The sequence below is a fragment of the Pteropus vampyrus genome, unplaced genomic scaffold (genome assembly GCF_000151845.1).
Source record: "Pteropus vampyrus isolate Shadow unplaced genomic scaffold, Pvam_2.0 Scaffold326, whole genome shotgun sequence".
NCBI classification, from domain to species: domain Eukaryota; kingdom Metazoa; phylum Chordata; class Mammalia; order Chiroptera; family Pteropodidae; genus Pteropus; species Pteropus vampyrus.
In genome coordinates this window covers 2,338,779-2,350,221 of record NW_011889107.1, presented here as the reverse complement: position 1 = coordinate 2,350,221, position 11,443 = coordinate 2,338,779, and the positions used below count along the sequence as shown (strand labels likewise).

At 38.5% G+C, this 11,443-nt stretch overlaps 1 non-coding gene across 1 annotated transcript; it reads left to right on the top strand.

The window, feature by feature from the left end:
- The first annotated feature begins 10,495 nt into the window (after positions 1 to 10,495).
- LOC111730646 lies at positions 10,496 to 10,614 on the top strand. Its single transcript, XR_002776776.1, has one exon. It is a non-coding gene; the product is annotated as a 5S ribosomal RNA (ribosomal RNA).
- Positions 10,615 to 11,443: the final 829 nt, after the last annotated feature.

The following is an 11,443-nucleotide window of genomic DNA, read 5'->3' as shown; positions in this document are numbered from 1 at the left end:
GAACAGCTTTCTCAGAAAACATCTGGACCACAAAGCAAACCTAAAATATGCACTGTTTGGTCCTTTACAGAAAGACTTTTCCAAACTCTAAATAATAATCTCTCATTGGCATTAGACATGGAAACTATTTTTTCCCATTTTATCATCTTTTCTCTTTTTCTCATCATTTTCTCATTTGCCCATACAGTTTTCCATCAAACAAAAAATCTAAATTCAGAAGAATGTCACCTATGGTAAAACACAAAATATAAAATATACTTAATGCATGGGGTAAATTTGGCTAAGGAGATTCTCAGACAGAATATTCAAAGTGCCAACTGGTTTTTTTTTAGTTATCAATGATAACATATGGAAAGAGAAAGGTAAGTTAAAAAGGGAAGTGGTCAGCTTTTTAGAAAAATTTAGAGGATATATGAAGGGCTTGGGACAGTCTTTCCAGCCATGAAAAGTTTTTCAAAGGAAAAATACTATTAAGATAAAGATGGTGAATGCATTGTAAGACTCTTTGTTAAGATGCTGGAATGCCTCTTAGACTTTTTCTTACTAGACAAGAGAGCTTTCAAGAGCCTTACTGGTGTCTCCTATAGTATACTGTATCTCAGACCAAGGTAGAGAGTGCCTATCTCGAAGACATTTGTGGGTATGGCTTTTGAGAGTCTAAATAAAATTCATAGAAAACACAGAAATTTAGGAGAACTGCATTTGTAGAAGCATCACCAGCTTCAGGTAAAAAGGACGGTTCAAAACAAAAAGAGCCCTCAGAACTACCAACTTTCTATGAGCAAGAAGCAGGCTGTGAAAGCTACACAGCAACAAATTTGAGCCAGTTTTTATGGGAAAGGAAGGATGACTCAAAGTGAAGAACCAAGAGTCTAGAAGGCAGAGCTGAAAGCCAGAGAGAATCACTCTCAGGGAGAACTGAGTCCCAATCAAAGAAACAGAAAGTTGTACCTAGCTAGAATTTCAGAATTGTTATGGAACGCTGACTGTTATGTGCCTCCTGCTTTCCCCTTTTTGAACAAAAGCAATTATTGCAGTTATCTTATCCCCATACCAACATTGTAGGCTGTATGTTCTAGACAACTTGATTATTTATTTCACAGATCATCAGATCAAGAGGAATCACACCCAAGGAGCCACATCTGAAGAGCCTCATCCACACCTAGACTTCATTTAGATGATGAGATTCTGAATTTTGAACTGATGCCTTAATGTGATGAGTGAGTTCTGGGAGGGTGAATATATTTTGCATATTCAATGGGGATGTGAATTATGTTGGTTAGAGGGTAGGCTGTGGAAAATAGTCTTTAAATGTGTACACCATCGGTCTCTGCTATATCTGTACTATGCCTTCTTTTTTCCTCCAAAATTTTGTTGTGACTTTTTTCTATCATTTCATTAAAGTTTTGTCTATTTTATTACTCATCTCAAAGAATCAACTTTTGGCTATGTCAATCTTTTAAAAATCACACGTACTTGTTTTTTGCTTATTTAGTTTCTCTTCTTATTTTTATTCTTTCATTACTTTTATTTCCTTCGGATTGGTTCTGTTGTTCTTTGTCTAACTACTTAACTTTAACACTTAGTGCTTTAAATGTTAGCCTATCTTCTTTTTTAATATAAGCACTCAAGGCTATGCATTAAATGCATCCCATAAGTTTCAAAATATAGTATTTTTAAAGTCATTAGTTTTAAATATTTTCTGATTTCCTGTATGTTCTTGGATCAGTTTAGCAGTATGGTTTAAATTTTCCAAACATACATGGTATTTTAAGTTGTTGCTGTTATTGTCTTCCACTTATAATGTAGATACGTAATACGGTAAATATAATACTGATCCGTTGTTATTTGAGACTTATTTTTCAACAAAAGCATTGTCTACAGTATGGTCAATAGCACCATGGAAATAAATGCTTGACAAAAAGTATATATTCTCTAATAGTGAGTGAAGTTTTCTAAATATGATCTATTAAATCAAATCTTTTTTTAAAAAAACTACTTCTTAGTCTTGGATCCCCCATCATAACTGTATGCTATCTGTGACATCTTTTGTAGAGGGTCATCCAGTTTTTCCTTTCTTTGTTAATGTGATTTGAAATATTTGAAAAGTTTATGATATAGGCAGAATGTTTGATATTAAGTTATGAATTTGTGGAGTTTTATACCTTATAGTTTTTCAATATTTTAAGATATTGGTATCTGATGCTCTCTTTATAGAAACAAATTGACTCCAAATTTTAAGCTGGAAAGTCATTGTAAAATTGTTCAGAAAATTATTATAATCATGTAATTTATAGAGTTTTTTCAATACTTAGATTAAGAATTATGTACAGATTGTTCATAGTGTCTGTATTCTGATCCTCAAACAAAAATAATAAAACACTGGTTATAAAAAAGTACAGTCATGGGGATACATTCTGAGAAATGCATCACTAGATGATTTTGTTGTGCAAACATCATAGAGTATACTTACACAAACCTAGACGGTATAGCCTACTACACACCTAGGCTATAAGGTATATCATTGTCCTGTACGTGGTCCATCACTGACTAAAAGGTTGTTATGCAGCACATGACTATATATGTTAGCATAGAAACAGAGTTCAGAAAGTATATATGGGAATTTTAGGAAATTTTAATTTAGTGAAGAAGGTATAGTCTACTTAATAAATGGCACTGGCACAATCAAATATCTATCTGGAAGAAAATAGGATTGGACTCCCAAACTCACTATATTCAGAAATAAATTTTGGATGTGTTAAAGTTTAAAGGTAAAAAAATATCTTTAATAATATTTTGGAGTTCAAACATATAACTTAAGTTTTAGAAAGACCTTTATAAACAAGAGAAAAACTAAGAAGGTCAAGTACAAGTTAGAATTATTTGCCCTCATGAAAATCCTTTTTGACAAGGGAAAAGATAACGAAGCCAAAAGGTAAGTGATAGTTTGGAAAAATGTATGCAGCGTATGGAATTGAAAAGAGGTTAATACCAGTAATATACAATGAGTCTATAAATTTTATTTAAAAAACAATTCAACCATCAGCAATGGGGCTATAGTTCATTTCATTAACCTCTCTCTTCTAAGTTTCCCCTCATGAGGAGGGGCCTGTGAGAACTGCAGAGGGGATCTCTGAGCAGTGCAAGGTATGGACTATGTTAGCAAGAATTGGACTGTGTGCACAACTTTGTAGATTTACCTTCATAAAGAGAACTGCTGTGAAGTGTATGGGTAGCTGACAGCTTTCACCTGCCATACCTTTGGGATTTTCCATAGCATTCATGCCAAGGCACACTCTACCTGGGTTAATCCCAGCCAAGGACTGAGCCCAGCGGCCATGGCTGAGCGAGACCATTGCTGCCTCATGTGGGACTTTTCTAACGGGAAATCAGCCTGGCCAAGGCTTTCTCAGAGCTGCCTGCACTGCACTCTGAGGCTCTTTTTATCCAAGCCTCCTTTCACAGGTGTCAGTTATGCATCATGGCCTGAAGTTTATCCTCACATACTCCTGCTTCTTCTCATCTTTATCTTTCACAGGCATTTCCCCTCCCTTGAACTTTTGATTCTATCTTTGGCATCTACTTGCAAGAGGACTCACATTTACACAGCTTCTAAGTTTTGGGGTGATTCATCAGCAATAGATAATGAAACAGATAAAGTTTGGTATGGATGTTGCCATAATAAAAGCCTAAAACATGTGGCATTGGCTTTGGCACTGCATGGCAGACAGAAGCTGGAAGGGCCTGGAGGAGAAAGGCCAGAGGGCCTCTGTGAGAGTGTTAGCCAAAACCTGAAGGGCCTGGAGGAGGTCTTTGGTGGGGCACAAAGGAAAGTGAGGACAACGTTACTGAAAGCTGGAGAAAGGGGGATCCTTTCCCAGAAAGGTTGGCAAACTGTCATGTGAGGTAATACAGAAAATGAGAAATGTCCCTAATGTGTTCAGTGATCTAGCCAAGGAAATTTCTAGGCAGAAAACTGAAAGAGCTATCTACTTTCTACATGCTGCTTATAATAAAATGTGAGAGGAGAGAGATAAACTAAAAAATAAACTTAAATATAAAGGAGACCACATATTGTATGATTTCATTTATACAAAATGCCCAGAATAGGCAAATCTGTAGAGACAGAAAGTAGATTAGTGATTGCCTATGGCTGGGCAGTAAGAGTTGGAGTGAAATGAGGAGTGACCACTAACGGGTAACAGGTTCCTTTCTGGGGTGATGAAAATGTTCTAAAATTGATTGTGGTGATGATTGTACAAGTCTGCAAATATACTAAAAACCATTTAATTATATACTTTAAGTGGGTGAATTGCATGGTGTGTGAATTATTACTGGGTTTGAATATAAAACTGGTTTTTATTGTCAGCTTCTCCAGATGGTAAATGATTCTAAAATTAAGAAATGCTCTTGGCAAAAATAAAGTCCAAGACACTGTCATGAAAACATTATCTAAAAATGAAGTTAAGGGTTAAGACTTCAAAAAGATCTAAGGAGATCACTCCAAAGATGTTATTTCACCATAGCAATCCCTCAGGGAGCCCAAGGTAGAGAAGAAATTATCTAAAAAAGAAAGTTGGAGAAGAGCTGTTTGAGCAGAGAGAAAAAGTGTGAAGGCCCAAAGGTGAGAGAAAGCTGGGCAGGGCAGGTTCCTAAGATCTAGGCAAGATCGGTGTGGCTGGACACAGAGACTAAAGGGAAGTGATAAGAGATTGAAATGAAATGCTAATTATAAATTATAATTACAATTATAAATATAAAATACTAATATAGTTCATAAGAGTTTGCAAAATCGGAACCCTGCTGTCTCTTTCGCTTCAATCTCTTATCATTTCCCTTTAGTCAGAGTGTGAAATCAAAAACCTAGCCATGGGATCCAAAATCCACGGTGAAAATGAACAACTCTCAGGCAATTGCACTAAATAGAGGTAGATGATATTTCTTTGTAGAGACTAGGAACACTGGAGGAAGAGTAAGATTGATGGGGAAAGGTGATAAGTTCTATTCTGGACATGCTCAGTTTGAGGTGTCTATGGGATTTCCTGAATATGCAAGTAGACATATAGAACTGGAGCTTTGAAGATAAGTCTGGCCAGGAGGTATGGAGTCCTGAGATTGAAAGAATATAAAATGAGATGAGAAAAGGGTCAACCAGAGCTCCTGAGGGACCACATTAACTGTGAGTTACAAGAGAAGCCAGAAAAGGATATTTAGAAGGAGCAACCAGAGGTAGAAGAAAATCAGAAAAGTATATGGTTCAAGAAAGCCAAGGGAAGAAAGTGTTTCAAAAAGGCAGTGATTACCTTTACTTATGCATCAGGAAGAGACCAAATTAAGAGATAAATTAAGAAGCTCTTAAAATAGCTCAGGCAAGAGATGATGGTGGTTTGGAGTAGGGAGCAGTAGAGAATGTGATAAATGGTGAGATTCAGAATATATTTTGAAATTGGAGCCCACAGGCTTTTTGACGTATTGGAAGCGGGACGTGAAATGTTAATTATAAATTATAATTATAAAATGCTAATATAGTTCATAAGAGTTTGCAAAATCTGAACCCTGCTGTCTCTTTCACTTCAATCTCTTATCGCTTCCCTTTAGTCTCTGTGTCCAGCCACACCGATCTTGCCTAGATCTCAGGAACCTGCCCTGCCCAGCTTTCTCTCACCTTTGGGCCTTCACACTTTTTCTCTCTGCTCAAACAGCTCTTCTCCAATTGTTTTGTTTGACTAACTCTTACTCATTCTTCTGGTCTCAGATTAAATAATGATTAAATAACATTTCCTCAGGGCAGCCTGCCCCAATCTCCCAGATTAAGTCAACTCATGTGGTTAGTCTCCTTAATCTTCTGAATTTCTGTTTGGTTGCACTTTGCTTGTGATTCTTGTAATTATTTTGTGGAATATCTCTTTCATGTCTGTTTTCTGCACTAGATTGTTCGCTCTATGATGACAGACTGTGCCTATTCTATTCACCATTGTATCCACAGTGCCTAGTAGTGCCTGGCATGTAGTTAGATGCTCACTAAGTATTTCTGGACTGGCTGACAATTGAGGAAGGCCCAAGTAGCATTTGGGTACAGGATAGAATTGCCTGAGGCTATACCCCAATCTCTTTCCTCCTTTAAGGGATCTTATAAGGGCCAAGGGAAATGGAAATAATCGATAACTTCATTCACTGTCTAGTACAATATGAAAGAATACTTATCACCATTTTACTTATTAGAGTGAAAAATTAGAGAAAAAAATTCTCCTAAATATGAAACGGGCTTCATATATTACACCAGTAGTTTAAAAATATTATCTAATATAGCTAATCATTATTTTTCAAAACGAACACTGCATGGGGCTCAATATGTAAAATGCATCAAAATGGGGGCTATTCTAGTTGAATGGGGAATGAGACAGAGCTTGATCTCTTAGGCCTCCCCAGTTTTCTCTTTCCCTTCCCATTCCCCATTTTTCTGTCCCTTCTCCAAATCTTGAAGGTTTTCCAGTTCTTCCTGCTATTATCTCTTTTAAAGTCAGAGCATTGTTTCTGCTTAAGTTTCCATGAGGCACTCCCAAATACATTCTTGTGTTGTTAAGCTGGCTCAAATTGATTTTCCGTTACTTGTAATTTAAAACAAAAACAAAAACAAAAAACCTTAATATTGTTGCAGCTTGAGATTCATTTATGCAATGGAAAGAGAACTGGCTTTGGAGTCAGAAAACTGATTTCAAATGTAGGTCGTGACTTTGAGCAAGTTAACCATTTTCAACTCAGTTTTCTCATCTGCAAAGAGGATTATGCTTAACTTTTGAGAATATTTTTTAGAAATACTAATTTATTAAAAGACTCAGTATTCAGTAGGCTCTCAACGAATGTTAAATGAGTAAGATTAAAGTCTATTAGAAGTCGCTCCTACCCTGTCCAAATGGAAGGGATGGATAACGGGATTCAGGGCAGCCAAAATTAGCAAGGCTGCCATCTTGTGGCAATATACTGACATACTGTCCAATGTCATTCAGCACATTTCAAGATGTTCCAGAACCTAAAGCTATATAAAAGGGTGGCAGAAATACCAGAGAGACATTGGAATAAAGATAACAACTAAAGACATGACACAAGGGTAATTCATCATTTGAAAGAGCAAGGGAATAAAGAACCTAAGACTGAACTTTTAGGAACTGTCACATGCAGCAGAAAGGGACAGAAAGAAGTTACTAATGAAAGGAGAAGTGAACAAGCAGTTTAGTGTATCATTTAAGCCAGAGTTGACATATATATTTGCACTGATAGCTAACCAGATCTTGTCTTTTGTTTTTCAAGACTTAACAGCCATTAATACCAGCCAGCTGACACCACAATCCTTATAATGCCATTGCCCAGGTTATTCAAATGCTATCCTTCCTCTTAAATAAATGCTTCACCTTCCTTCTACACTGTATTAAAATATACCACTGGTATGAATTTTAGTAAGTATGAGGCTACTGCATGTCCAGGGTTATCACTACTCTATTTACCACTCAGAATGCTGTCTGATACAGTTACAGAATCTCAGCCAGAGATTCTGCTTTCTAGGGTCACTTCTATGACCAAATCTTTTAGATTTAATTTCCTACAGAAGTGGAGCCTGAGACAAGGGCTTACAAACAGGTAGTTTATTTTCAGAACTGATCCCAAGGAATAGGAGTCAGAGACTAGGAAGAGTAAAATAGGCAAAGCCAGGAAAGCCAGTCCACTGGCAAGTGATCCAGGTCACGGCTTTGGGCACGATTCCCCTGGAAATACTCTGAGGCAGTGTAGAATGTGCCTCTTAATTGTCTGACCAAGGGAAGGAAGAGGGAAGTATTCATTTACCAGCTCTTGTCTTCATTGGTCAAAGGTTAATTCCCTTATACTTTCAAGTTGACACTTTAAGTTGACACATAAGTCACAATGGCTGTGCAAGTACCCATGGGCATCCTATGAGGTGAAATCTATGAGAGAAGCCATAGGGCAGGAAGCAAGAAATACTTGGAGCAAGCAGTTGAATCTTTGGACTGTCAGGTCACACCTGCATTCAGACTGGTAGCCACAACAGTAGCTGGAACAGAAAAGAAATTAATGAATGGCAGGAGCTGGGCTATTTAAAATAAGTGTTTATTGTCAGAGCACCAGTGATATGAGAAGGCAGCAGGTTAACACCTTCAAAAACTTCCTTACTTTCTCAGTCTGGCTCAGAGTATTTAAGGGAAAATCTGGGCATTATTCCAGAGGCTGCATGACGGTGGGGGGAGGTGTCTGTTGTGCTTCACAGAGCCTTCCCTCAGGCAGTGTAGTCCACTGGTGGTGTTAGCAACCCAGGAACAAAGGTAGGAGTTGTCTGGAAAGAATGCTAGACCTTAAAGATTGTAATCAGTAAGCACAGGGGCATTAATCATAAGTTTCAGGGCAATTTTCTATGGCAGGGGAAGATCTAAGCTCTGGGTCAAGCCGCAGGGGACAATCTACTTTTAAACCATAAGATAAGGAAAGGTGAGGTCAGGATGCTGCGAGGCTGAGGCTACCGGCCCCAACTTGGCCCTTCTTCAGAAAGATAAGCACAAAACTGCCCATACGTAGCCAGAAGTAAGAGACAACACCTTGCCAGATTGAAGTTCTAACCTATAAGATGCTCTGTAAATTCTGAACCAGTAACCAATCTGTGGTAGCCAACATAGATGGATCCCAGAAGAAAAAGTGGTAATTCTATTATACCTAACTGACAACTTTTAAATGTTTATCTTCATGTCTCTGTGATTCTGAGTATAGCTATTCACAAGTTTTTCTTACCCTTTGAAGAAATACCTCCACCAAAGGAGATAAAAATAGTTCCACTGGATTGGCAACTAAGGCTGCCATTTGCCAATTTGGGCTTGTCATGCCAGTAGGTAAACAGGGAAAAAATGGTGAATTCAGTGGTGTGCTAGACCCACCTCGCACAGGCTTACAGGAGTCGATTATGTGTATGTATTAATTTCCTATTATTGCTGTAACTAATGACCACAAATTTAGGGCTTAAAACAACACAAATTTCTTATAATTCTGCAGATCAGAAATCTAGAATGAGTTAAAATCAAGGTACCAACAAAGCTGTGTTCCTTTTTGAAGACTCTAGGGGAAAATCTGTTCCTTGCCTTTCTGGTTTCTAGAGACTGCCCACATTACTTGGTCCCATCAGGAAGACTTCTGCTTTCATTGTTCTACCTGCTTTTCTGATTCTAACTCTCTTGCTTCCTTTTTTTCCCCTTATAAGGATCCATGTGATTGCACTGGGTCTATCTGGATAATCCAGGGTAATCTCCCTATCTCAATGCCCTTAATTTAATCACATCTGCAAAGTCCTGACAGGGTAGGTAGATAGGTAGATATGAGTCAGAGGGAGAGGAACAATGAAGGGTTAATGAGATGCGCTGAGACCAGCTCAGCAGAAGAAAATATACAACCCGGTCTAGGGGGCTTGTGGAGCCTCCCTCATTCCCCCAAGGTCAAAAGCCAGACAGGCAGACCAAAAAGCCTAGTAGTGCCTGACACCTTCCTCGTCCCCTTCTCTCCCATCACCCCTCCTCCCCCAACCCTTTGCTTCCCCTGGTCAGTTAACTGCAAATGACCATTATATAACCTTACTCTGGGGACTGGTATAGGCAAAATTAGTTAACTGAGAGCATGCAGGTATGTGACTTCCCATTTATGGGCACACACTACACATGCCCCAGCTTGAAGTAGGAGAGTCTAAGGGAGGAAAAAAAATTCACATCATTTGAGACAGGAGGGACAAAGAGAGAATAAAGAAACCCTATGGCCCATATAACCCCTGACCCTCAACTTCTTGGAGCTCTCGATTCTCTGTTGAGGTGCCTGCTTGGACTTTCTTCCAGGTGTACTTTATTCTGCCTACTTAATAAAATCACTTCTGCTCTTTCGTCTCTGAGTATTGGACCTCCAAGTAAATCTTTCATGGGGGATCCAAGGACTGAGCTCCTGGCTCCCACAACTACAGAAACCTGATTGCCAGCAATAGCCCCTTTTGCCATGTAAAGTAGCATTTTCACAGATTCCAGAGATTAGGATGTAGATATCTTTGGAAGGCCATTATTCAACATACCACAGTGCATTTTTCTCAACTCTACATTCAGTGACATAACATTGGTAGCTTAGAATTGGCTATGGTGGGAGTATTTGTACTATAGAAATTGGCAAATACTACTAATCAGGAATTTTACCCCGTTGAGCTTATTGGTAAACTTTACCTACATATCTCTGATTGTCATGGTTGACCAGGGTGAATGAGACTATTATCAAGGTAAAAGAGAACTGTCACTATGCAACAGAGGAAGGGAAGATTATGGATATAATCCAGAGGCTATCTTGTATACCTCCTACTCCTGCCATGTTTAGTGCAGAAAATTATAGGAATATCATATAGGCAGGATCACTAAGGTCTCCAATCCCTCAAGAAAGGAGTTTTGGGTCACCTATAGAAAACTCATCTATAGTCTACAGCCATGCCAGCCTGAACAAGCCCGATCCCATCTGATCTTGGAACCTAAGCAGGTTTGGGCCTGGTTAGTACTTGGATGGGAGACCACCTAGGAAGACCAGGTGCTGTAGGCGTAAAAATTAAAAAAAAAAGGGATTATAAGCCGACAAGGTCCTTGCAATCTGTGAGATTAACCAAGGGTTGCCTCGCCTAAAAAAAGAAAAAAAAGAAAACTCATTTATAGCTCTAAGTAGAAGCTATATATGATTAAGTTTTGGTTAATGCAATATAAACGGAAGTGATATATGCCACTTCTGGATTAGGGCCTTTAAAACAGTAGCATGCCTCCTTCATGCCCTTTCATTTCCCATCACTATAACCCTGACAAACTGAGGTGCTGGTTTAAGACAAAGAGTACGGAATGGATAGTGGATATGTGAAGTCAAATCTATTAACTAAAGGTTTGCTAGTAGCTACAGAAAGGTTTCTTGCCAGGTCAGTTCAACAGCTGCATGCTGTATCTAATTTTCTTCTCTTTTCCTTTCCTCCCACCCTGCCCCCAATATATGTGGGGCGTGGTATGTTGTGGTTCTTTAAAATTTAGTCCATAGATTTGAAGAACATTGAAGCAGGATCATTAATGGAACAGGAGGAAGAATGAACATGATTCAGTGATCCTGAACATGGTTCAGTAACTGATGAAACTTTGGTTGATTCCTGTTTTGAGGTGAGGGAATGAGTGTCACGATGACAATTTAGGTGATAAAAGGGAAGGTTGTTTTAGTTAGGAGTTTTGTTTTGTTCCAGTTTTTGAAGGGTAAGTATAGAAAGAAGGGTATATGTTGATGTTGGGCAGTTCCAGAGGCTTACTATCATGGATTGCTATCTTGTTGGACACTCAGCATCTGCATCCCCTTCATATATTTGGGCAATATCCCAAACAGGGAGGGAGAGGGGCTGGGG